Below are 27,919 nucleotides of genomic sequence, written 5' to 3'. Positions count from 1 at the left end.
TCCAGGTTCTGGTGGCCGTTCCTTCAAGGTGCCAGTGATAGCGATGAAGCCACCATTTTTCCGGTGACTTGACAGACCACCTGTAGGCTGTACTTCGATTGCCAAGGACGATCTCGAGCAAGAACAGCTTCTACCATGTCCTGGTCCAGGTGATTTCAGGTCCACCAAGGAAATGAGACCCGCCACTTTCCTCTCCACAGCCCAGGTTGCATAGCCTTCGTTTCGCTATGACAAAATCTGGCACGATGTGTTGCAATGAGCGATCCCATTCTGATTATTCTTAAGAGTGGTGGCTGCCTACTGATAGGTGACTAATCATCATAACGGTGGACAAATCATCAGGCATAGAGACAGTCAGACAGTATACCTTTCCGTTAAACGCGACTTCATTCTGGCGCATGCAGCGAGTCCAGTGAGTGGCTGCCTGTCTTATTTCGCATCGGCAACTGTTACGCGGTCAGCGGCTTAACGTAACGATCATGTGCTACGCGATGTCTTGGAACGCGCCACCGAGCTGCCCCCCTCTTGGATGGGAAAATCGGTAAACACAATGGTTCTATCCTATTTTGGCTCGAGACGAATTTCATCCCTTTCTCGAGCGCTTCACGCTTTTCGTCAAGGAAGATTTTTTTCTTGTCTCGCACTTTGCGGTTCCAGCTAGGATCATCCGTGTAAACACGCGCGGTGCTCAACGCAATTGCACCTGTATGCGATCGAAAGTACGGCGCAACGCGCGAGAAAGGGGCGCAGAGAGTTCTCCTTCAGATCTAACACCCCATCTACACGGGCGCGAGAAAGCTGAAAATGAAAAAGGCGAGAATTTTTGCTCAAATTTTTGAGAAGTGAGCTATTCTCGTTTTGAGTATGAGTAATTCTCCGAGCTGCCGCTTGGAGCGCTGTCTAAGGATTCCAACGATCATTTTTCCTTAGCAACCACAACTGTTGCTAACACAAAAAACGCCTACTGCATTGTTTCACAGGTAGTTTGCAGGTAGCTCAATTCTCAATTCTCCATTCTCTCCTTTCTCGGTTTCTAGACGAGCGGAAAAATTCTCGCTCCGGATTTGTATGGATTTGACATTCTCAACTCTTTCATTCTCATCTCATTTTCAGCTTTCTCGCGCCCGTGTAGATGGGGTGTAACGAACATGCGGTTTATGGATGAGAAGAGGGTGGGGGTAAGAGGAAGCTAGGGAAGTACGATCATGGCAACATGGCTCAAGATTGGTTTAACTGGAGTTATTTTTTCCAATCTCATATAGTGTATTTCGTGTCTATCAGTAAAATAGCTTTTTAAATCCATTTTCGGGCAGCAAATCGATGCAGTTTTCCGTTCCCCATTGCGCAGAAAATCAAAGTTGCCCGCGCGATTTCTCCACAGCGCGTTTCTCTCTGGCGCTGAGCGTCTCTCTCTCGCGCGCTTTGCACTGGCGAGCGCTCTCCTCTCTCGATTCGAGGTGGCAGAAAACGCGGAATTTGTTTTCTCGCTCGCGCTTACGTCTGCGGGATATTGCATCCCGCTCGGGTGGCAGAAAACGGCAGAAAATTTGTCTCGCTCGCACTTACGTCTGCGGCATGTTGCATCCCTCTCGGGTGGCGGAATTTACTACAATTTGTATATAGAGAACTTATAAAGCTAAACGGCCCGGTTACAGAAAATTTCAAAATTTTGCCCGGTTTTTTAAATGTTTTTGTTTTGCTTAATATGCGCCCTTCCATGTCATTCCATGCCCTTTCATGCCCTTCCATGCCATTCCATGCCTTTCCATGCCATTCCATGCCCTTCCATGCCGTTCTTGCGCTTTCCATGTTTTCCCGTTTATGATTTGTTTTCTAAAATCCAAGATTGGAAAGTATGGTAAGCGCCATTTGGAAATTTTCGTCATTGAAGCAATACCTGTGCAACTTTTATCGGTTCTCCGGCATGCTGGAGCGATCAACCCTTTCCAGGTTCCCTTTTTGTAAGTGACTTGCCAGGCCATTGTCCGACTGACCGATGCCAGGGTAGACGCGGTCGATCCGCGCTTGATCATCCGCCTGTCGGCTGATCTTCAATTTACAAGGGCGGAAGGAAGAACAGCTTCTGCCATGTCCAAGCCATGTCCTGCCATATCCAGGTGTGCTTTCACGCCAATCGATAATATGAAACCGGAAACTTTCCCAGTCCCGGTTGCATAGCCTTTGTTTCGCTATGATAAAAATATAAAATCTGCAATCTGGCACGATATGTTGCAATGATCGATCCCATTCGCATTCATCATAAGGTTGGGTGCTACCTGCTGTGAGGTGACACTCAAAAACCACTAACAGCGCATGCCATTTGCTGACCATTTCCAGGTTCTGGTGGCCGTTCCTTCACGGTGCCAGTGATAGCGATGAAGCCACCATTTTTCCGGTGACTTGACAGACCACCTGTAGGCTGTACTTCGATTGCCAAGGACGATCTCGAGCAAGAACAGCTTCTACCATGTGCGGGTCCAGGTGATTTCAGGTCCACCAAGGAAATGAGACCCGCCACTTTCCTCTCCACAGCCCAGGTTGCATAGCCTTCGTTTCGCTATGACAGAATCTGGCACGATGTGTTGCAATGAGCGATCCCATTCGGATTCATCATAAGGTTGGGTGTTACCTGCTGTGAGGTGACACTCAAAAACCACTAACAGCGCATGCCATTTGCTGACCATTTCCAGGTTCTGGTGGCCGTTCCTTCAAGGTGCCAGTGATAGCGATGAAGCCACCATTTTTCCGGTGACTTGACAGACCACCTGTAGGCTGTACTTCGATTGCCAAGGACGATCTCGAGCAAGAACAGCTTCTACCATGTCCTGGTCCAGGTGATTTCAGGTCCACCAAGGAAATGAGACCCGCCACTTTCCTCTCCACAGCCCAGGTTGCATAGCCTTCGTTTCGCTATGACAAAATCTGGCACGATGTGTTGCAATGAGCGATCCCATTCTGATTATTCTTAAGAGTGGTGGCTGCCTACTGATAGGTGACTAATCATCATAACGGTGGACAAATCATCAGGCATAGAGACAGTCAGACAGTATACCTTTCCGTTAAACGCGACTTCATTCTGGCGCATGCAGCGAGTCCAGTGAGTGGCTGCCTGTCTTATTTCGCATCGGCAACTGTTACGCGGTCAGCGGCTTAACGTAACGATCATGTGCTACGCGATGTCTTGGAACGCGCCACCGAGCTGCCCCCCTCTTGGATGGGAAAATCGGTAAACACAATGGTTCTATCCTATTTTGGCTCGAGACGAATTTCATCCCTTTCTCGAGCGCTTCACGCTTTTCGTCAAGGAAGATTTTTTTCTTGTCTCGCACTTTGCGGTTCCAGCTAGGATCATCCGTGTAAACACGCGCGGTGCTCAACGCAATTGCACCTGTATGCGATCGAAAGTACGGCGCAACGCGCGAGAAAGGGACGCAGAGAGTTCTCCTTCAGATCTAACGAACATGCGGTTTATGGATGAGAAGAGGGTGGGGGTAAGAGGAAGCTAGGGAAGTACGATCATGGCAACATGGCTCAAGATTGGTTTAACTGGAGTTATTTTTTCCAATCTCATATAGTGTATTTCGTGTCTATCAGTAAAATAGCTTTTTAAATCCATTTTCGGGCAGCAAATCGATGTATTTTTCCGTTCCCCATTGCGCAGAAAATCAAAGTTGCCCGCGCGATTTCTCCACAGCGCGTTTCTCTCTGGCGCTGAGCGTCTCTCTCTCGCGCGCTTTGCACTGGCGAGCGCTCTCCTCTCTCGATTCGAGGTGGCAGAAAACGCGGAATTTGTTTTCTCGCTCGCGCTTACGTCTGCGGGATATTGCATCCCGCTCGGGTGGCAGAAAACGGCAGAAAATTTGTCTCGCTCGCACTTACGTCTGCGGCATGTTGCATCCCTCTCGGGTGGCGGAATTTACTACAATTTGTATATAGAGAACTTATAAAGCTAAACGGCCCGGTTACAGAAAATTTCAAAATTTTGCCCGGTTTTTTAAATGTTTTTGTTTTGCTTAATATGCGCCCTTCCATGTCATTCCATGCCCTTTCATGCCCTTCCATGCCATTCCATGCCTTTCCATGCCATTCCATGCCCTTCCATGCCGTTCTTGCGCTTTCCATGTTTTCCCGTTTATGATTTGTTTTCTAAAATCCAAGATTGGAAAGTATGGTAAGCGCCATTTGGAAATTTTCGTCATTGAAGCAATACCTGTGCAACTTTTATCGGTTCTCCGGCATGCTGGAGCGATCAACCCTTTCCAGGTTCCCTTTTTGTAAGTGACTTGCCAGGCCATTGTCCGACTGACCGATGCCAGGGTAGACGCGGTCGATCCGCGCTTGATCATCCGCCTGTCGGCTGATCTTCAATTTACAAGGGCGGAAGGAAGAACAGCTTCTGCCATGTCCAAGCCATGTCCTGCCATATCCAGGTGTGCTTTCACGCCAATCGATAATATGAAACCGGAAACTTTCCCAGTCCCGGTTGCATAGCCTTTGTTTCGCTATGATAAAAATATAAAATCTGCAATCTGGCACGATATGTTGCAATGATCGATCCCATTCGCATTCATCATAAGGTTGGGTGCTACCTGCTGTGAGGTGACACTCAAAAACCACTAACAGCGCATGCCATTTGCGGACCATTTCCAGGTTCTGGTGGCCGTTCCTTCACGGTGCCAGTGATAGCGATGAAGCCACCATTTTTCCGGTGACTTGACAGACCACCTGTAGGCTGTACTTCGATTGCCAAGGACGATCTCAAGCAAGAACAGCTTCTACCATGTCCAGGTGTGATTTCATGTCCACCAAGGAAATGAGACCCGCCATTTTCATCTTCACAGCCCAGGTTGCATAGCCTTCGTTTCGCTATGACAAAATCTGGCACGATGTGTTGCAATGATCGATCCCATTCGCATTCATCATAAGGTTGGGTGCTACCTGCTGTGAGGTGACACTCAAAAACCACTAACAGCGCATGCCATTTGCTGACCATTTCCAGGTTCTGGTGGCCGTTCCTTCACGGTGCCAGTGATAGCGATGAAGCCACCATTTTTCCGGTGACTTGACAGACCACCTGTAGGCTGTACTTCGATTGCCAAGGACGATCTCGAGCAAGAACAGCTTCTACCATGTGCGGGTCCAGGTGATTTCAGGTCCACCAAGGAAATGAGACCCGCCACTTTCCTCTCCACAGCCCAGGTTGCATAGCCTTCGTTTCGCTATGACAAAATCTGGCACGATGTGTTGCAATGAGCGATCCCATTTTGATTCATCATAAGGTTGGGTGTTACCTGCTGTGAGGTGACACTCAAAAACCACTAACAGCTCATGCCATTTGCGGACCATTTCCAGGTTCTGGTGGCCGTTCCTTCAAGGTGCCAGTGATAGCGATGAAGCCACCATTTTTCCGGTGACTTGACAGACCACCTGTAGGCTGTACTTCGATTGCCAAGGACGATCTCGAGCAAGAACAGCTTCTACCATGTGCGGGTCCAGGTGATTTCAGGTCCACCAAGGAAATGAGACCCGCCACTTTCCTCTCCACAGCCCAGGTTGCATAGCCTTCGTTTCGCTATGACAGAATCTGGCACGATGTGTTGCAATGAGCGATCCCATTCGGATTCATCATAAGGTTGGGTGTTACCTGCTGTGAGGTGACACTCAAAAACCACTAACAGCGCATGCCATTTGCTGACCATTTCCAGGTTCTGGTGGCCGTTCCTTCAAGGTGCCAGTGATAGCGATGAAGCCACCATTTTTCCGGTGACTTGACAGACCACCTGTAGGCTGTACTTCGATTGCCAAGGACGATCTCGAGCAAGAACAGCTTCTACCATGTCCTGGTCCAGGTGATTTCAGGTCCACCAAGGAAATGAGACCCGCCACTTTCCTCTCCACAGCCCAGGTTGCATAGCCTTCGTTTCGCTATGACAAAATCTGGCACGATGTGTTGCAATGAGCGATCCCATTCTGATTATTCTTAAGAGTGGTGGCTGCCTACTGATAGGTGACTAATCATCATAACGGTGGACAAATCATCAGGCATAGAGACAGTCAGACAGTATACCTTTCCGTTAAACGCGACTTCATTCTGGCGCATGCAGCGAGTCCAGTGAGTGGCTGCCTGTCTTATTTCGCATCGGCAACTGTTACGCGGTCAGCGGCTTAACGTAACGATCATGTGCTACGCGATGTCTTGGAACGCGCCACCGAGCTGCCCCCCTCTTGGATGGGAAAATCGGTAAACACAATGGTTCTATCCTATTTTGGCTCGAGACGAATTTCATCCCTTTCTCGAGCGCTTCACGCTTTTCGTCAAGGAAGATTTTTTTCTTGTCTCGCACTTTGCGGTTCCAGCTAGGATCATCCGTGTAAACACGCGCGGTGCTCAACGCAATTGCACCTGTATGCGATCGAAAGTACGGCGCAACGCGCGAGAAAGGGACGCAGAGAGTTCTCCTTCAGATCTAACGAACATGCGGTTTATGGATGAGAAGAGGGTGGGGGTAAGAGGAAGCTAGGGAAGTACGATCATGGCAACATGGCTCAAGATTGGTTTAACTGGAGTTATTTTTTCCAATCTCATATAGTGTATTTCGTGTCTATCAGTAAAATAGCTTTTTAAATCCATTTTCGGGCAGCAAATCGATGTATTTTTCCGTTCCCCATTGCGCAGAAAATCAAAGTTGCCCGCGCGATTTCTCCACAGCGCGTTTCTCTCTGGCGCTGAGCGTCTCTCTCTCGCGCGCTTTGCACTGGCGAGCGCTCTCCTCTCTCGATTCGAGGTGGCAGAAAACGCGGAATTTGTTTTCTCGCTCGCGCTTACGTCTGCGGGATATTGCATCCCGCTCGGGTGGCAGAAAACGGCAGAAAATTTGTCTCGCTCGCGCTTACGTCTGCGGCATGTTGCATCCCTCTCGGGTGGCGGAATTTACTACAATTTGTATATAGAGAACTTATAAAGCTAAACGGCCCGGTTACAGAAAATTTCAATATTTTGCCCGGTTTTTTAAATGTTTTTGTTTTACTTAATATGCGCCCTTCCATGTCATTCCATGCCCTTTCATGCCATTCCATGCCATTCCATGCCTTTCCATGCCCTTCCATATCATTCCATGCCCCTCCATGCCGTTCTTGCGCTTTCCATGTTTTCCCGTTTATGATTTGTTTTCTAAAATCCAAGATTGGAAAGTATGGTAAGCGCCATTTGGAAATTTTCGTCATTGAAGCAATACTTGTGCAACTTTTATCGGTTCACCGGCATGCTGGAGCGATCAACCCTTTCCAGGTTCCCTTTTGTAAGTGACTTGCCAGGCCATTGTCCGACTGACCGATGCCAGGGACCGATAGACGCGGTCGATCCGCGCTTGATCATCCGCCTGTCGGCTGATCTTCAATTTGCAAGGGCGGAAGGAAGAACAGCTTCTGCCATGTCCAGGTCCATCATGTCCAGGCCATGTCCAGGTGTGCTTTCACGCCAATCGATAATATGAAACCGGAAACTTTCCCAGCCCCGGTTTCATAGCCTTTGTTTCGCTATGATAAGAATAGAAAATCTGCAATCTGGCACGATGTGTTGCAATGATCGATCCCATTCGGATTCATCATAAGGTTGGGTGCTACCTGCTGTGAGGTAAAACTCCATTGTGTGTGACAACAGTGGACAAATCATCAGGCATAGAAACTGAACCGGTCTGATATGATAGCCAGTCCGACAGTAACCCATTCTTCTGGCGCGTGTTCATTCTTGCGCATGCATAGACCATTTCCAGGTTGTGTTGGCCGCTCCATTACGCTGCCATTGATAGTGAATTAGCACATCCTTTTTTCGGTGACTTGCCAGGCTGACCGATGCCTGGGAAGACGCGATCGATCAGCGCTTGATCATCTGCCTGTAAGCTGTAGTTCGATTGCCAAGGGCGATCTCAAGCAAGAACAGCTTCTACCATGTCCAGGTTCATCATGTTCAGGCCATGGTCAATCATGCCCAGGCCATGTCTGATTTCGGGTCCATTCAGGAAATGAGACCCGCCACTTTCCCAGTCCCGGTTGCATAGCCTTCGTTTCACAACGATAAAATCTGGCATGATGTGTTGCAAGGAGCAATTCCATTCTGATCATTCTAAAGAGTGGGGGCTGGTGGCTAAAGACCGCGGATTCATTCTGGCGCATTCAGCGAGTCCAGTGAGTGGCTGCCTGTCTCATTTCGCATCGGCAACCGTTACGCGGTCAGCGGCTTAACGCAGCGCTCATGAGCTTCGATGTCCTGGAACGCAAGCGTGGATGACGCCTTTCGTTTCGCTATGACAAAATCTGGCACGATGTGTTGCAATGAGCGATCCCATTTTGATTCATCATAAGGTTGGGTGTTACCTGCTGTGAGGTGACACTCAAAAACCACCGCATGCCATTTGCTGACCATTTCCAGGTTCTGGTGGCCGCTCCTCCACGGTGCCATTGAAAGCGATGAAGCCACCATTTTTCCGGTGACTTGCCAGGCCACCTGTAGGCTGCACTTCGATTGCCAAGGACGATCTCGAGCAAGAACAGCTTCGGCCATGTCCAGGTCCAGGTGATTTCAGGTCCACCAAGGAAATGAGACCCGCCACTTTCATCTCCACAGCCCAGTTAGCATAGCCTTCGTTTCGCAATGACAAAATCTGGCACGATATGTTGCAATGAGCGATCCCATTCGCATTCATCATAAGGTTGGGTGTTACCTGCTGTGTGGTGACACTCAAAAACCACTAATAGCGCATGCCATTTGCGGACCATTTCCAGGTTCTGGTGGCCGCTCCTCCACGGTGCCATTGATAGCGATGAAGCCACCATTTTCCGGTGACTTGCCAGGCCGCCTGTAGGCTGTACTTCGATTGCCAAGGACGATCTCGAGCAAGAAGAGCTTCTACCATGTCCAGGTCCAGGTGATTTCAGTTGCATCAAGGAAATGCGACCCGTCACTTTTCCAGCCCTGGTTGCATAGACTTCGTTTCGCTACGATAACATCTGGCACGATGTGTTGCAATGAGCGATCCCATTCTGATTATTCTTAAGATTGATGGCTGCCTACTGCTAGGTGACTAATCATCATAACGGTGGACAAATCATCAGGCATAGAGACAGTCAGACAGTATACCTTTCCGCTAAACGCGACTTCATTCTGGCGCATGCAGTCCAGTGAGTGGCTGCCTGTCTTATTTCGCATCGGCAACTGTTACGCGGTCAGCGGCTTAACGTAACGATCATGTGCTACGCGATGTTTTGGAACGCGCCACCGAGCTGCCCCCCTCTTGGATGGGAAAATCGGTAAACACAATGGTTCTATCCTATTTTGGCTCGAGACGAATTTCATCCCTTTCTCGAGCGCTTCACGCTTTTCGTCAAGGAAGATTTTTTTCTTGTCTCGCACTTTGCGGTTCCAGCTAGGATCATCCGTGTAAACACGCGTGGTGCTCAACGCAATTGCACCTGTATGCGATCGAAAGTACGGCGCAACGCGCGAGAAAGGGACGCAGAGAGTTCTCCCTCAGATCTAACGAACATGCGGTTTGTGGATGAGAAGAGGGTGGGGGAAGAGGAAGCTTGGGAAGTACGATCATGGCAACATGGCTCAAGATTGGTTTAACTGGAGTTATTTTTTCCAATCTCATATAGTGTATTTCGTGTCTATCAGTAAAATAGCTTTTTAAATCCATTTTCGGGCAGCAAATCGATGCATTTTTCCGTTCCCCATTGCGCAGAAAATCAAAGTTGCCCGCGCGATTTCTCCACAGCGCGTTTCTCTCTGGCGCTGAGCGTCTCTCTCTCGCGCGCTTCGCACTGGCGAGCGCTCTCCTCTCTCGATTCGAGGTGGCAGAAAACGCGGAATTTGTTTTCTCGCTCGCGCTTACGTCTGCGGGATATTGCATCCCGCTCGGGTGGCAGAAAACGGCAGAAAATTTGTCTCGCTCGCGCTTACGTCTGCGGCATGTTGCATCCCTCTCGGGTGGCGGAATTTACTACAATTTGTATATAGAGAACTTATAAAGCTAAACGGCCCGGTTACAGAAAATTTCAATATTTTGCCCGGTTTTTTAAATGTTTTTGTTTTACTTAATATGCGCCCTTCCATGTCATTCCATGCCCTTTCATGCCCTTCCATGCCTTTCCATGTCATTCCATGCCATTCCATGCCCTTCCATATCATTCCATGCCCCTCCATGCCGTTCTTGCGCTTTCCATGTTTTCCCGTTTATGATTTGTTTTCTAAAATCCAAGATTGGAAAGTATGGTAAGCGCCATTTGGAAATTTTCGTCATTGAAGCAATACTTGTGCAACTTTTATCGGTTCACCGGCATGCTGGAGCGATCAACCCTTTCCAGGTTCCCTTTTGTAAGTGACTTGCCAGGCCATTGTCCGACTGACCGATGCCAGGGACCGATAGACGCGGTCGATCCGCGCTTGATCATCCGCCTGTCGGCTGATCTTCAATTTGCAAGGGCGGAAGGAAGAACAGCTTCTGCCATGTCCAGGTCCATCATGTCCAGGCCATGTCCAGGTCCAGGTGTGATTTCACGCCAATCGATAATATGAAACCGGAAACTTTCCCAGCCCCGGTTTCATAGCCTTTGTTTCGCTATGATAAGAATAGAAAATCTGCAATCTGGCACGATGTGTTGCAATGATCGATCCCATTCGGATTCATCATAAGGTTGGGTGCTACCTGCTGTGAGGTAAAACTCCATTGTGTGTGACAACAGTGGACAAATCATCAGGCATAGAAACTGAACCGGTCTGATATGATAGCCAGTCCGACAGTAACCCATTCTTCTGGCGCGTGTTCATTCTTGCGCATGCATAGACCATTTCCAGGTTGTGTTGGCCGCTCCATTACGCTGCCATTGATAGTGAATTAGCACATCCTTTTTTCGGTGACTTGCCAGGCTGACCGATGCCTGGGAAGACGCGATCGATCAGCGCTTGATCATCTGCCTGTAAGCTGTAGTTCGATTGCCAAGGGCGATCTCAAGCAAGAACAGCTTCTACCATGTCCAGGTTCATCATGTTCAGGCCATGGTCAATCATGCCCAGGCCATGTCTGATTTCGGGTCCATTCAGGAAATGAGACCCGCCACTTTCCCAGTCCCGGTTGCATAGCCTTCGTTTCACAACGATAAAATCTGGCATGATGTGTTGCAAGGAGCAATTCCATTCTGATCATTCTAAAGAGTGGGGGCTGGTGGCTAAAGACCGCGGATTCATTCTGGCGCATTCAGCGAGTCCAGTGAGTGGCTGCCTGTCTCATTTCGCATCGGCAACCGTTACGCGGTCAGCGGCTTAACGCAGCGCTCATGAACTTCGATGTCCTGGAACGCAAGCGTGGATGACGCCTTTCGTTTCGCTATGACAAAATCTGGCACGATGTGTTGCAATGAGCGATCCCATTTTGATTCATCATAAGGTTGGGTGTTACCTGCTGTGAGGTGACACTCAAAAACCACCGCATGCCATTTGCTGACCATTTCCAGGTTCTGGTGGCCGCTCCTCCACGGTGCCATTGAAAGCGATGAAGCCACCATTTTTCCGGTGACTTGCCAGGCCACCTGTAGGCTGCACTTCGATTGCCAAGGACGATCTCGAGCAAGAACAGCTTCGGCCATGTCCAGGTCCACCAAGGAAATGAGACCCGCCACTTTCATCTCCACAGCCCAGTTAGCATAGCCTTCTTTTCGCAATGACAAAATCTGGCACGATATGTTGCAATGAGCGATCCCATTCGCATTCATCATAAGGTTGGGTGTTACCTGCTGTGTGGTGACACTCAAAAACCACTAATAGCGCATGCCATTTGCGGACCATTTCCAGGTTCTGGTGGCCGCTCCTCCACGGTGCCATTGATAGCGATGAAGCCACCATTTTTCCGGTGGCTTGCCAGGCCACCTGTAGGCTGCACTTCGATTGCCAAGGACGATCTCGAGCAAGAAGAGCTTCTACCATGTCCAGGTCCAGGTGATTTCAGTTGCATGAAGGAAATGCGACCCGTCACTTTTCCAGCCCTGGTTGCATAGACTTCGTTTCGCTACGATAACATCTGGCACGATGTGTTGCAATGAGCGATCCCATTCTGATTATTCTTAAGATTGATGGCTGCCTACTGCTAGGTGACTAATCATCATAACGGTGGACAAATCATCAGGCATAGAGACAGTCAGACAGTATACCTTTCAGCTAAACGCGACTTCATTCTGGCGCATGCAGCGAGTCCAGTGAGTGGCTGCCTGTCTTATTTCGCATCGGCAACTGTTACGCGGTCAGCGGCTTAACGTAACGATCATGTGCTACGCGATGTCTTGGAACGCGCCACCGAGCTGCCCCTCTTGGATGGGAAAATCGGTAAACACCATGGTTCTATCCTATTTTGGCTCGAGACGAATTTCATCCCTTTCTCGAGCGCTTCGCGCTCTTTTCGTCAAGGAGGATTTTTTTCCTGTCTCGCACTTTGCGGTTCCAGCTAGGATCATCCGTGTAAACACGCGCGGTGCTCAACGCAATTGCACCTGTATGCGATCGAAAGTACGGCGCAACGCGCGAGGGGCGCAGGGAGTTCTCCCTCAGATCTAACGAACATGCGGTTTGTGGATGAGAAGAGGGTGGGGGTAAGAGGAAGCTTGGGAAGTACGATCATGGCAACATGGCTCACGATTGGTTTAACTGGAGTTATTTTTTCCAATCTCATATAGTGTATTTCGTGTCTATCAGTAAAATAGCTTTTTAAATCCATTTTCGGGCAGCAAATCGATGCAGTTTTCCGTTCCCCATTGCGCAGAAAATCAAAGTTGCCCGCGCGATTTCTCCACAGCGCGTTTCTCTCTGGGGCTGAGCGTCTCTCTCTCGCGCGCTTCGCACTGGCGAGCGCTCTCCTCTCTCGATTCGAGGTGGCAGAAAACGCGGAATTTGTTTTCTCGCTCGCGCTTACGTCTGCGGGATATTGCATCCCGCTCGGGTGGCAGAAAACGGCAGAAAATTTGTCTCGCTCGCGCTTACGTCTGCGGCATGTTGCATCCCTCTCGGGTGGCGGAATTTACTACAATTTGTATATAGAGAACTTATAAAGCTAAACGGCCCGGTTACAGAAAATTTCAATATTTTGCCCGGTTTTTTAAATGTTTTTGTTTTGCTTAATATGCGCCCTTCCATGTCATTCCATGCCCTTTCATGCCCTTCCATGCCTTTCCATGTCATTCCATGCCATTCCATGCCCTTCCATATCATTCCATGCCCCTTCATGCCGTTCTTGCGCTTTCCATGTTTTCCCGTTTATGATTTGTTTTCTAAAATCCAAGATTAGAAAGTATGGTAAGCGCCATTTGGAAAATTTCGTCATTGAAGCAATACTTGTGCAACTTTTATCGGTTCACCGGCATGCTGGAGCGATCAACCCTTTCCAGGTTCCCTTTTGTAAGTGACTTGCCAGGCCATTGTCCGACTGACCGATGCCAGGGTAGACGCGGTCGATCCGCTTGATCATCCGCCTGTCGGCTGATCTTCAATTTGCAAGGGCGGAAGGAAGAACAGCTTCTGCCATGTCCAGGTCCAGGTGTGATTTCACACCAATCGATAATATGAAACCGGAAACTTTCCCACTCCCGGTTGCATAGCCTTTGTTTCGCTATGATAAGAAGAAAATCTGCAATCTAGCACGATATGTTGCAACGATCGATCACATTCGGATTCATCATAACGTTGAGTGCTACCTGCTGTGAGGTGACACTCAAAATACACTAACAGCGCATGCCATTTGCGGACCATTTCCAGGTTCTGTTCGCCGCTCCTCCACGGTGCCATTGATAGCGATTAAGCCACCATTTTTCCGGTGACTTGCCAGACAACCTGTAGGCTGTACTTCGATTGCCAAGGACGATCTCGAGCAAGAACAGCTTCTACCATGTCCAGGTCCAGGTGATTTCATGTCCACCAAGGAAATGAGACTCGCCACTTTCCTCCCCACAGCCCAGGTTGCATAGCCTTCATTTCGCTATGACAAAATCTGGCACGATGTGTTGCAATGAGCGATCCCATTTTGATTCATCATAAGGTTGGGTGTTACCTGCTGTGAGGTGACACTCAAAAACCACTAACAGCGCATGCCATTTGCTGACCATTTCCAGGTTCTGGTGGCCGCTCCTCCACGGTGCCATTGATAGCGATGAAGCCACCATTATCCGGTGACTTGCCAGGCCACCTGTAGGCTGTACTTCGATTGCCAAGGACGATCTCGAGCAAGAACAGCTTCTACCATGTCCAGGTCCAGGTGATTTCATGTCCACCAAGGAAATGAGACTCGCCACTTTCCTCCCCACAGCCCAGGTTGCATAGCCTTCATTTCGCTATGACAAAATCTGGCACGATGTGTTGCAATGAGCGATCCCATTTTGATTCATCATAAGGTTGGGTGTTACCTGCTGTGAGGTGACACCCAAAAACCACTAACAGCGCATGCCATTTGCTGACCATTTCCAGGTTCTGGTGGCCGCTCCTCCACGGTGCCATTGAAAGCGATGAAGCCACCATTTTTCCGGTGACTTGCCAGGCCACCTGTAGGCTGCATTTCGATTGCCAAGGACGATCTCGAGCAAGAACAGCTTCGGCCATGTCCAGGTCCACCAAGGAAATGAGACCCGCCACTTTCCTCTCCACAGCCCAGTTTGCATAGCCTTCGTTTCGCTATGACAAAATCTGGCACGATGTGTTGCAATGAGCGATCCTATTTTGATCAGGAATAGAAACAGTCGGGCAGTAAACCATCCCTCTGACCGCGTGTGAACATTGATTAAGCCACCATTTTCCCGGTGACTTGCCAGACCACCTGTAGGCTGCACTTCGATTGCCAAGGACGATCTCGAGCAAGAAGAGCTTCTACCATGTGCAGGTCCAGGTGATTTCAGGTCCACCAAGGAAATGAGACAAGCCACTTTCCTCTCCACAGCCCAGTTTGCATAGCCTTCGTTTCGCTATGACAAAATCTGGCACGATGTGTTGCAATGAGCGATCCTATTTTGATCAGGAATAGAAACAGTCGGGCAGTAAACCATCCCTCTGACCGCGTGTGAACATTGATTAAGCCACCATTTTCCCGGTGACTTGCCAGACCACCTGTAGGCTGCACTTCGATTGCCAAGGACGATCTCGAGCAAGAAGAGCTTCTACCATGTCCAGGTCCTGGTGATTTCAGGTCCACCAAGGAAATGAGACCCGCCACTTTCCTCTCCACAGCCCAGTTTGCATAGCCTTCGTTTCGCTATGACAAAATCTGGCACGATGTGTTGCAATGAGCGATCCTATTTTGATCAGGAATAGAAACAGTCGGGCAGTAAACCATCCCTCTGACCGCGTGTGAACATTGATTAAGCCACCATTTTCCCGGTGACTTGCCAGACCACCTGTAGGCTGCACTTCGATTGCCAAGGACGATCCCGAGCAAGAACAGCTTCTACCATGTGCGGGTCCAGGCGATTTCATGTCCACCAAGGAAATGAGACCCGCCACTTTCCTCTCCACAGCCCAGTTTGCATAGCCTTCGTTTCGCTATGACAAAATCTGGCACGATGTGTTGCAATGAGCGATCCTATTTTGATCAGGAATAGAAACAGTCGGACAGTAAACCATCCCTCTGACCGCGTGTGAACATTGATTAAGCCACCATTTTTCCGGTGACTTGCCAGACCACCTGTAGGCTGCACTTCGATTGCCAAGGACGATCCCGAGCAAGAACAGCTTCTACCATGTGCAGGTCCAGGTGATTTCAGGTCCACCAAGGAAATGAGACAAGCCACTTTCCTCTCCACAGCCCAGTTTGCATAGCCTTCGTTTCGCTATGACAAAATCTGGCACGATGTGTTGCAATGAGCGATCCTATTTTGATCAGGAATAGAAACAGTCGGGCAGTAAACCATCCCTCTGACCGCGTGTGAACATTGATTAAGCCACCATTTTCCCGGTGACTTGCCAGACCACCTGTAGGCTGCACTTCGATTGCCAAGGACGATCTCGAGCAAGAAGAGCTTCTACCATGTCCAGGTCCTGGTGATTTCAGGTCCACCAAGGAAATGAGACCCGCCACTTTCCTCTCCACAGCCCAGTTTGCATAGCCTTCGTTTCGCTATGACAAAATCTGGCACGATGTGTTGCAATGAGCGATCCTATTTTGATCAGGAATAGAAACAGTCGGGCAGTAAACCATCCCTCTGACCGCGTGTGAACATTGATTAAGCCACCATTTTCCCGGTGACTTGCCAGACCACCTGTAGGCTGCACTTCGATTGCCAAGGACGATCCCGAGCAAGAACAGCTTCTACCATGTGCAGGTCCAGGTGATTTCAGGTCCACCAAGGAAATGAGACAAGCCACTTTCCTCTCCACAGCCCAGTTTGCATAGCCTTCGTTTCGCTATGACAAAATCTGGCACGATGTGTTGCAATGAGCGATCCTATTTTGATCAGGAATAGAAACAGTCGGACAGTAAACCATCCCTCTGACCGCGTGTGAACATTGATTAAGCCACCATTTTTCCGGTGACTTGCCAGACCACCTGTAGGCTGCACTTCGATTGCCAAGGACGATCCCGAGCAAGAACAGCTTCTACCATGTGCAGGTCCAGGTGATTTCAGGTCCACCAAGGAAATGAGACAAGCCACTTTCCTCTCCACAGCCCAGTTTGCATAGCCTTCGTTTCGCTATGACAAAATCTGGCACGATGTGTTGCAATGAGCGATCCTATTTTGATCAGGAATAGAAACAGTCGGGCAGTAAACCATCCCTCTGACCGCGTGTGAACATTGATTAAGCCACCATTTTCCCGGTGACTTGCCAGACCACCTGTAGGCTGCACTTCGATTGCCAAGGACGATCCCGAGCAAGAACAGCTTCTACCATGTGCAGGTCCAGGTGATTTCAGGTCCACCAAGGAAATGAGACAAGCCACTTTCCTCTCCACAGCCCAGTTTGCATAGCCTTCGTTTCGCTATGACAAAATCTGGCACGATGTGTTGCAATGAGCGATCCTATTTTGATCAGGAATAGAAACAGTCGGGCAGTAAACCATCCCTCTGACCGCGTGTGAACATTGATTAAGCCACCATTTTCCCGGTGACTTGCCAGACCACCTGTAGGCTGCACTTCGATTGCCAAGGACGATCCCGAGCAAGAACAGCTTCTACCATGTGCGGGTCCAGGCGATTTCATGTCCACCAAGGAAATGAGACCCGCCACTTTCCTCTCCACAGCCCAGTTTGCATAGCCTTCGTTTCGCTATGACAAAATCTGGCACGATGTGTTGCAATGAGCGATCCTATTTTGATCAGGAATAGAAACAGTCGGACAGTAAACCATCCCTCTGACCGCGTGTGAACATTGATTAAGCCACCATTTTTCCGGTGACTTGCCAGACCACCTGTAGGCTGCACTTCGATTGCCAAGGACGATCCCGAGCAAGAACAGCTTCTACCATGTGCAGGTCCAGGTGATTTCAGGTCCACCAAGGAAATGAGACAAGCCACTTTCCTCTCCACAGCCCAGTTTGCATAGCCTTCGTTTCGCTATGACAAAATCTGGCACGATGTGTTGCAATGAGCGATCCTATTTTGATCAGGAATAGAAACAGTCGGGCAGTAAACCATCCCTCTGACCGCGTGTGAACATTGATTAAGCCACCATTTTCCGGTGACTTGCCAGGCCACCTGTAGGCTGCACTTCGATTGCCAAGGACGATCTCGAGCAAGAAGAGCTTCTACCATGTCCAGGTCCTGGTGATTTCAGGTCCACCAAGGAAATGAGACCCGCCACTTTCCTCTCCACAGCCCAGTTTGCATAGCCTTCGTTTCGCTATGACAAAATCTGGCACGATGTGTTGCAATGAGCGATCCTATTTTGATCAGGAATAGAAACAGTCGGGCAGTAAACCATCCCTCTGACCGCGTGTGAACATTGATTAAGCCACCATTTTCCCGGTGACTTGCCAGACCACCTGTAGGCTGCACTTCGATTGCCAAGGACGATCCCGAGCAAGAACAGCTTCTACCATGTGCGGGTCCAGGCGATTTCATGTCCACCAAGGAAATGAGACCCGCCACTTTCCTCTCCACAGCCCAGTTTGCATAGCCTTCGTTTCGCTATGACAAAATCTGGCACGATGTCTTGCAATGATCGATCACATTCGGATACATCATAAGGTTGGGTGTTACCTGCTGTGTGGTGACACTCAAAAACCACTAATAGCGCATGCCATTTGCTGACCATTTCCAGGTTCTGGTGGCCGCTCCTCCACGGTGCCATTGATAGCGATTAAGCCACCATTTTTCCGGTGACTTGCCAGACAACCTGTAGGCTGTACTTCGATTGCCAAGGACGATCTCGAGCAAGAACAGCTTCTACCATGTCCAGGTCCAGGTGATTTCATGTCCACCAAGGAAATGAGACTCGCCACTTTCCTCCCCACAGCCCAGGTTGCATAGCCTTCATTTCGCTATGACAAAATCTGGCACGATGTGTTGCAATGAGCGATCCTATTTTGATCAGGAATAGAAACAGTCGGGCAGTAAACCATCCCTCTGACCGCGTGTGAACATTGATTAAGCCACCATTTTTCCGGTGACTTGCCAGACCACCTGTAGGCTGCACTTCGATTGCCAAGGACGATCCCGAGCAAGAACAGCTTCTACCATGTGCAGGTCCAGGTGATTTCAGGTCCACCAAGGAAATGAGACAAGCCACTTTCCTCTCCACAGCCCAGTTTGCATAGCCTTCGTTTCGCTATGACAAAATCTGGCACGATGTGTTGCAATGATCGATCACATTCGGATACATCATAAGGTTGGGTGTTACCTGCTGTGAGGAGACACTCAAAAACCACTAACAGCGCATGCCATTTGCGGACCATTTCTAGGTTCTGTTGGCCGTTCCTCCACGGTGCCATTGATAGCGATGAAGTCACCATTTTCCGGTGACTTGCCAGGCCACCTGTAGGCTGCACTTCGATTGCCAGGGACGATCTCGAGCAAGAAGAGCTTCTACCATGTCCAGGTCCTGGTGATTTCAGGTCCACCAAGGAAATGAGACCCGCCACTTTCCTCTCCACAGCCCAGTTTGCATAGCCTTCGTTTCGCTATGACAAAATCTGGCACGATGTGTTGCAATGAGCGATCCTATTTTGATCAGGAATAGAAACAGTCGGACAATAAACCATCCCTCTGACCGCGTGTGAACATTGATTAAGCCACCATTTTCCGGTGACTTGCCAGGCCACCTGTAGGCTGCACTTCGATTGCCAAGGACGATCTCGAGCAAGAAGAGCTTCTACCATGTCCAGGTCCAGGTGATTTCAGGTCCACCAAGGAAATGAGACAAGCCACTTTCCTCTCCACAGCCCAGTTTGCATAGCCTTCGTTTCGCTATGACAAAATCTGGCACGATGTGTTGCAATGATCGATCACATTCGGATACATCATAAGGTTGGGTGTTACCTGCTGCGAGGAGACACTCAAAAACCACTAACAGCGCATGCCATTTGCGGACCATTTCTAGGTTCTGTTGGCCGTTCCTCCACGGTGCCATTGATAGCGATGAAGTCACCATTTTCCGGTGACTTGCCAGGCCACCTGTAGGCTGCACTTCGATTGCCAGGGACGATCTCGAGCAAGAAGAGCTTCTACCATGTCCAGGTCCTGGTGATTTCAGGTCCACCAAGGAAATGAGACCCGCCACTTTCCTCTCCACAGCCCAGTTTGCATAGCCTTCGTTTCGCTATGACAAAATCTGGCACGATGTGTTGCAATGAGCGATCCTATTTTGATCAGGAATAGAAACAGTCGGACAATAAACCATCCCTCTGACCGCGTGTGAACATTGATTAAGCCACCATTTTCCGGTGACTTGCCAGACCACCTGTAGGCTGCACTTCGATTGCCAAGGACGATCTCGAGCGAGAACAGCTTCTACCATGTCCAGGTCCAGGTGATTTCAGGTCCACCAAGGAAATGAGACCCGCCATTTTCCTCTCCACAGCCCAGGTTGCATAGCCTTCGTTTCGCTATGACAAAATCTGGCACGATGTGTTGCAATGAGCGATCCTATTTTGATCAGGAATAGAAACAGTCGGACAATAAACCATCCCTCTGACCGCGTGTGAACATTGATTAAGCCACCATTTTCCGGTGACTTGCCAGGCCACCTGTAGGCTGCACTTCGATTGCCAAGGACGATCTCGAGCAAGAAGAGCTTCTACCATGTCCAGGTCCTGGTGATTTCAGGTCCACCAAGGAAATGAGACCCGCCACTTTCCTCTCCACAGCCCAGTTTGCATAGCCTTCGTTTCGCTATGACAAAATCTGGCACGATGTGTTGCAATGAGCGATCCTATTTTGATCAGGAATAGAAACAGTCGGGCAGTAAACCATCCCTCTGACCGCGTGTGAACATTGATTAAGCCACCATTTTCCCGGTGACTTGCCAGACCACCTGTAGGCTGCACTTCGATTGCCAAGGACGATCTCGAGCAAGAAGAGCTTCTACCATGTCCAGGACCTGGTGATTTCAGGTCCACCAAGGAAATGAGACCCGCCACTTTCCTCTCCACAGCCCAGTTTGCATAGCCTTCGTTTCGCTATGACAAAATCTGGCACGATGTGTTGCAATGAGCGATCCCATTCGGATTCATCATAAGGTTGGGTGTTACCTGCTGTGAGGTGACACTCAAAAACCACTAACAGCGCATGCCATTTGCTGACCATTTCCAAGTTCTGATGGCCGCTCCTCCACGGTGCCATTGATAGCGATGAAGTCACCATTTTCCGGTGACTTGCCAGGCCACCTGTAGGCTGCACTTCGATTGCCAAGGACGATCCCGAGCAAGAACAGCTTCTACCATGTGCGGGTCCAGGCGATTTCATGTCCACCAAGGAAATGAGACCCGCCACTTTCCTCTCCACAGCCCAGTTTGCATAGCCTTCGTTTCGCTATGACAAAATCTAGCACGATGTGTTGCAATGAGCGATCCTATTTTGATCAGGAATAGAAACAGTCGGGCAGTAATCCATCCCTCTGACCGCGTGTGAACATTGATTAAGCCACCATTTTCCCGGTGACTTGCCAGACCACCTGTAGGCTGTACTTCGATTGCCAAGGACGATCTCGAACAAGAACAGCTTCGGCCATGTCCAGGTCCACCAAGGAAATGAGACCCGCCATTTTCCTCTCCACAGCCCAGGTTGCATAGCCTTCGTTCCGCTATGACAAAATCTGGCACGATGTGTTGCAATGATCGATCACATTCGGATTCATCATAAGGTTGGGTGTTACCTGCTGTGAGGTGACATTCAAAAACCACTAACAGCGCATGCCATTTGCGGACCATTTCCAGGTTCTGTTGGCCGCTCCTCCACGGTGCCATTGATAGCGATGAAGTCACCATTATCCGGTGACTTGCCAGGCCACCTGTAGGCTGCACTTCGATTGCCAAGGTCGATCTCGAGCAAGAACAGCTTCTGCCATGTCCAGGTCCAGGTGATTTCAGGTCCACCAAGGAAATGAGACCCGCCATTTTCATCTCCACAGCCCAGGTTGCATAGCCTTCGTTTTGCTATGACAAAATCTGGCACGATGTGTTGCAATGAGCGATCCCATTCGGATTCATCATAAGGTTGGGTTTTACCTGCTGTGAGGTGACATTCAAAAACCACTAACAGCGCATGCCATTTGCGGACCATTTCCAGGTTCTGGTGGCCGCTCCTCCACGGTGCCATTGATAGCGATGAAGTCACCATTATCCGGTGACTTGCCAGGCCACCTGTAGGCTGCACTTCGATTGCCAAGGTCGATCTCGAGCAAGAACAGCTTCTACCATGTCCAGGTCCAGGTGATTTCATGTCCACCAAGGAAATGAGACCCGCCATTTTCATCTCCACAGCCCAGGTTGCATAGCCTTCGTTTCGCTATGACAAAATCTGGCACGATGTGTTGCAATGAGCGATCCCATTCGGATTCATCATAAGGTTGGGTTTTACCTGCTGTGAGGTGACATTCAAAAACCACTAACAGCGCATGCCATTTGCGGACCATTTCCAGGTTCTGGTGGCCGCTCCTCCACGGTGCCATTGATAGCGATGAAGTCACCATTATCCGGTGACTTGCCAGGCCACCTGTAGGCTGCACTTCGATTGCCAAGGTCGATCTCGAGCAAGAACAGCTTCTACCATGTCCAGGTCCAGGTGATTTCATGTCCACCAAGGAAATGAGACCCGCCATTTTCCTCTCCACAGCCCAGGTTGCATAGCCTTCGTTCCGCTATGACAAAATCTGGCACGATGTGTTGCAATGAGCGATCCCATTCGGATTCATCATAAGGTTGGGTTTTACCTGCTGTGAGGTGACATTCAAAAACCACTAACAGCGCATGCCATTTGCGGACCATTTCCAGGTTCTGGTGGCCGCTCCTCCACGGTGCCATTGATAGCGATGAAGTCACCATTATCCGGTGACTTGCCAGGCCACCTGTAGGCTGCACTTCGATTGCCAAGGTCGATCTCGAGCAAGAACAGCTTCTACCATGTCCAGGTCCAGGTGATTTCATGTCCACCAAGGAAATGAGACCCGCCATTTTCCTCTCCACAGCCCAGTTTGCATAGCCTTCGTTTCGCTATGACAAAATCTGGCACGATGTGTTGCAATGAGCGATCCCATTCGGATTCATCATAAGGTTGGGTGTTACCTGCTGTGAGGTGACACTCAAAAACCACTAACAGCGCATGCCATTTGCTGACCATTTCCAAGTTCTGATGGCCGCTCCTCCACGGTGCCATTGATAGCGATGAAGTCACCATTTTCCGGTGACTTGCCAGGCCACCTGTAGGCTGCACTTCGATTGCCAAGGACGATCCCGAGCAAGAACAGCTTCTACCATGTGCGGGTCCAGGCGATTTCATGTCCACCAAGGAAATGAGACCCGCCACTTTCCTCTCCACAGCCCAGTTTGCATAGCCTTCGTTTCGCTATGACAAAATCTAGCACGATGTGTTGCAATGAGCGATCCTATTTTGATCAGGAATAGAAACAGTCGGGCAGTAATCCATCCCTCTGACCGCGTGTGAACATTGATTAAGCCACCATTTTCCCGGTGACTTGCCAGACCACCTGTAGGCTGTACTTCGATTGCCAAGGACGATCTCGAACAAGAACAGCTTCGGCCATGTCCAGGTCCACCAAGGAAATGAGACCCGCCATTTTCCTCTCCACAGCCCAGGTTGCATAGCCTTCGTTCCGCTATGACAAAATCTGGCACGATGTGTTGCAATGATCGATCACATTCGGATTCATCATAAGGTTGGGTGTTACCTGCTGTGAGGTGACATTCAAAAACCACTAACAGCGCATGCCATTTGCGGACCATTTCCAGGTTCTGTTGGCCGCTCCTCCACGGTGCCATTGATAGCGATGAAGTCACCATTATCCGGTGACTTGCCAGGCCACCTGTAGGCTGCACTTCGATTGCCAAGGTCGATCTCGAGCAAGAACAGCTTCTACCATGTCCAGGTCCAGGTGATTTCATGTCCACCAAGGAAATGAGACCCGCCATTTTCATCTCCACAGCCCAGGTTGCATAGCCTTCGTTTCGCTATGACAAAATCTGGCACGATGTGTTGCAATGAGCGATCCCATTCGGATTCATCATAAGGTTGGGTTTTACCTGCTGTGAGGTGACATTCAAAAACCACTAACAGCGCATGCCATTTGCGGACCATTTCCAGGTTCTGGTGGCCGCTCCTCCACGGTGCCATTGATAGCGATGAAGTCACCATTATCCGGTGACTTGCCAGGCCACCTGTAGGCTGCACTTCGATTGCCAAGGTCGATCTCGAGCAAGAACAGCTTCTACCATGTCCAGGTCCAGGTGATTTCATGTCCACCAAGGAAATGAGACCCGCCATTTTCCTCTCCACAGCCCAGGTTGCATAGCCTTCGTTTCGCTATGACAAAATCTGGCACGATGTGTTGCAATGAGCGATCGCATTCGCATTTATCATAAGGTTGGGTTTTACCTGCTGTGAGGTGACACTCAAAAAACACTAACAGCGCATGCCATTTGCGGACCATTTCCAGGTTCTGTTCGCCGCTCCTCCACGGTGCCATTGATAGCGATGAAGCCACCATTTTTCCGGTGACTTGCCAGGCCACCTGTAGGCTGCACTTTGATTGCCAAGGGCGATCTCAAGCAAGAACAGCTTCTACCATGTCCAGGTCCAGGTGATTTCATGTCCTCCAAGGAAATGAGACCCGCCACTTTCCTCTCCACAGCCCAGTTTGCATAGCCTTCGTTTCGCTATGACAAAATCTGGCACGATGTGTTGCAATGAGCGATCCCATTTTGATCTGGAATAGAAACAGTCGGACAGTAAACCATTTCTCTGACCGCGTGTGAACATTGATTAAGCCACCATTTTTCCGGTGACTTGACAGACCACCTGTAGGCTGTACTTCGATTGCCAAGGACGATCTCGAGCAAGAACAGCTTCTACCATGTGCGGGTCCAGGTGATTTCAGGTCCACCAAGGAAATGAGACCCGCCACTTTCCTCTCCACAGCCCAGGTTGCATAGCCTTCGTTTCGCTATGACAAAATCTGGCACGATGTGTTGCGATGAGCGATCGCATTCGCATTCATCATAAGGTTGAGTGTTACCTGCTGTGAGGTGACACTCAAAAACCACTAATAGCGCATGCCATTTGCGGACCATTTCCAGGTTCTGTTCGCCGCTCCTCCACGGTGCCATTGATAGCGATGAAGCCACCATTTTTCCGGTGACTTGACAGACCACCTGTAGGCTGTACTTCGATTGCCAAGGACGATCTCGAGCAAGAACAGCTTCTACCATGTGCGGGTCCAGGTGATTTCAGGTCCACCAAGGAAATGAGACCCGCCACTTTCCTCTCCACAGCCCAGTTTGCATAGCCTTCGTTTCGCTATGACAAAATCTGGCACGATGTGTTGCGATGAGCGATCGCATTCGCATTTATCATAAGGTTGAGTGTTACCTGCTGTGAGGTGACACTCAAAAAACACTAACAGCGCATGCCATTTGCGGACCATTTCCAGGTTCTGTTGGCCGCTCCTCCACGGTGCCATTGATAGCGATTAAGCCACCATTTTTCCGGTGACTTGCCAGGCCACCTGTAGGCTGCACTTTGATTGCCAAGGACGATCTCGAGCAAGAACAGCTTCTACCATGTCCTGGTCCAGGTGATTTCAGGTCCACCAAGGAAAAGAGACCCGCCACTTTCCTCTCCACAGCCCAGGTTGCATAGCCTTCGTTTCGCTATAGCAAAATCTGGCACGATGTGTTGCAATGAGCGATCCCATTTTGATCTGGAATAGAAACAGTCGGACAGTAAACCATTTCTCTGACCGCGTGTGAACATTGATTAAGCCACCATTTTTCCGGTGACTTGCCAGGCCACCTGTAGGCTGCACTTTGATTGCCAAGGACGACCTCGAGCACGAACAGCTTCTACCATGTCCAGGTCCAGGTGATTTCATGTCCTCCAAGGAAATGAGACCCGCCACTTTCCTCTCCACAGCCCAGTTTGCATAGCCTTCGTTTCGCTATGACAAAATCTGGCACGATGTGTTGCGATGAGCGATCGCATTCGCATTTATCATAAGGTTGAGTGTTACCTGCTGTGAGGTGACACTCAAAAAACACTAACAGCGCATGCCATTTGCGGACCATTTCCAGGTTCTGTTGGCCGCTCCTCCACGGTGCCATTGATAGCGATTAAGCCACCATTTTTCCGGTGACTTGCCAGGCCACCTGTAGGCTGCACTTTGATTGCCAAGGGCGATCTCAAACAAAAACAGCTTCTGCCATGTCCAGGTGTGATTTCATGTCCACCAAGGAAATGAGACTCGCCACTTTCCTCTCCACAGACCAGGTTGCATAGCCTTCATTTCGCTATGACAAAATCTAGCACGATGTGTTGCAATGAGCGATCCCATTTTGATCTGGAATAGAAACAGTCGGACAGTAAACCATTTCTCTGACCGCGTGTGAACATTGATTAAGCCACCATTTTTCCGGTGACTTGCCAGGCCACCTGTAGGCTGCACTTTGATTGCCAAGGACGACCTCGAGCACGAACAGCTTCTACCATGTCCAGGTCCAGGTGATTTCATGTCCTCCAAGGAAATGAGACCCGCCACTTTCCTCTCCACAGCCCAGTTTGCATAGCCTTCGTTTCGCTATGACAAAATCTGGCACGATGTGTTGCGATGAGCGATCGCATTCGCATTTATCATAAGGTTGAGTGTTACCTGCTGTGAGGTGACACTCAAAAAACACTAACAGCGCATGCCATTTGCGGACCATTTCCAGGTTCTGTTGGCCGCTCCTCCACGGTGCCATTGATAGCGATTAAGCCACCATTTTTCCGGTGACTTGCCAGGCCACCTGTAGGCTGCACTTTGATTGCCAAGGGCGATCTCAAACAAAAACAGCTTCTGCCATGTCCAGGTGTGATTTCATGTCCACCAAGGAAATGAGACTCGCCACTTTCCTCTCCACAGACCAGGTTGCATAGCCTTCATTTCGCTATGACAAAATCTAGCACGATGTGTTGCAATGAGCGATCCCATTTTGATCTGGCATAGAAACAGTCGGACAGTAAACCATTTCTCTGACCGCGTGTGAACATTGATTAAGCCACCATTTTTCCGGTGACTTGACAGACCACCTGTAGGCTGTACTTCGATTGCCAAGGACGATCTCGAGCAAGAACAGCTTCTACCATGTGCGGGTCCAGGTGATTTCAGGTCCACCAAGGAAATGAGACCCGCCACTTTCCTCTCCACAGCCCAGGTTGCATAGCCTTCGTTTCGCTATGACAAAATCTGGCACGATGTGTTGCGATGAGCGATCGCATTCGCATTCATCATAAGGTTGAGTGTTACCTGCTGTGAGGTGACACTCAAAAACCACTAATAGCGCATGCCATTTGCGGACCATTTCCAGGTTCTGTTCGCCGCTCCTCCACGGTGCCATTGATAGCGATGAAGCCACCATTTTCCGGTGACTTGCCAGGCCACCTGTAGGCTGTACTTCGATTGCCAAGGACGATCTCGAGCAAGAACAGCTTCTACCATGTCCAGGTCCAGGTGATTTCAGTTGCATGAAGGAAATGCGACCCGTCACTTTTCCAGCCCTGGTTGCATAGACTTCGTTTCGCTACGATAACATCTGGCACGATGTGTTGCAATGAGCGATCCCATTCTGATTATTCTTAAGAGTGGTGGCTGCCTACTGATAGGTGACTAATCATCATAACGGTGGACAAATCATCAGGCATAGAGACAGTCAGACAGTATACCTTTCCGTTAAACGCGACTTCATTCTGGCGCATGCAGCGAGTCCAGTGAGTGGCTGCCTGTCTTATTTCGCATCGGCAACTGTTACGCGGTCAGCGGCTTAACGTAACGATCATGTGCTACGCGATGTCTTGGAACGCGCCACCGAGCTGCCCCCCCCCCCTTGGATGGGAAAATCGGTAAACACAATGGTTCTATCCTATTTTGGCTCGAGACGAATTTCATCCCTTTCTCGAGCGCTTCACGCTTTTCGTCAAGGAAGATTTTTTTCTTGTCTCGCACTTTGCGGTTCCAGCTAGGATCATCCGTGTAAACACGCGCGGTGCTCAACGCAATTGCACCTGTATGCGATCGAAAGTACGGCGCAACGCGCGAGAAAGGGACGCAGAGAGTTCTCCTTCAGATCTAACGAACATGCGGTTTATGGATGAGAAGAGGGTGGGGGTAAGAGGAAGCTAGGGAAGTACGATCATGGCAACATGGCTCAAGATTGGTTTAACTGGAGTTATTTTTTCCAATCTCATATAGTGTATT

This window comes from Anopheles darlingi, chromosome 3 (genome assembly GCF_943734745.1).
Source record: "Anopheles darlingi chromosome 3, idAnoDarlMG_H_01, whole genome shotgun sequence".
Lineage (NCBI taxonomy): Eukaryota > Metazoa > Arthropoda > Insecta > Diptera > Culicidae > Anopheles > Anopheles darlingi.
Note: the sequence above shows the minus strand (reverse complement) of the source record.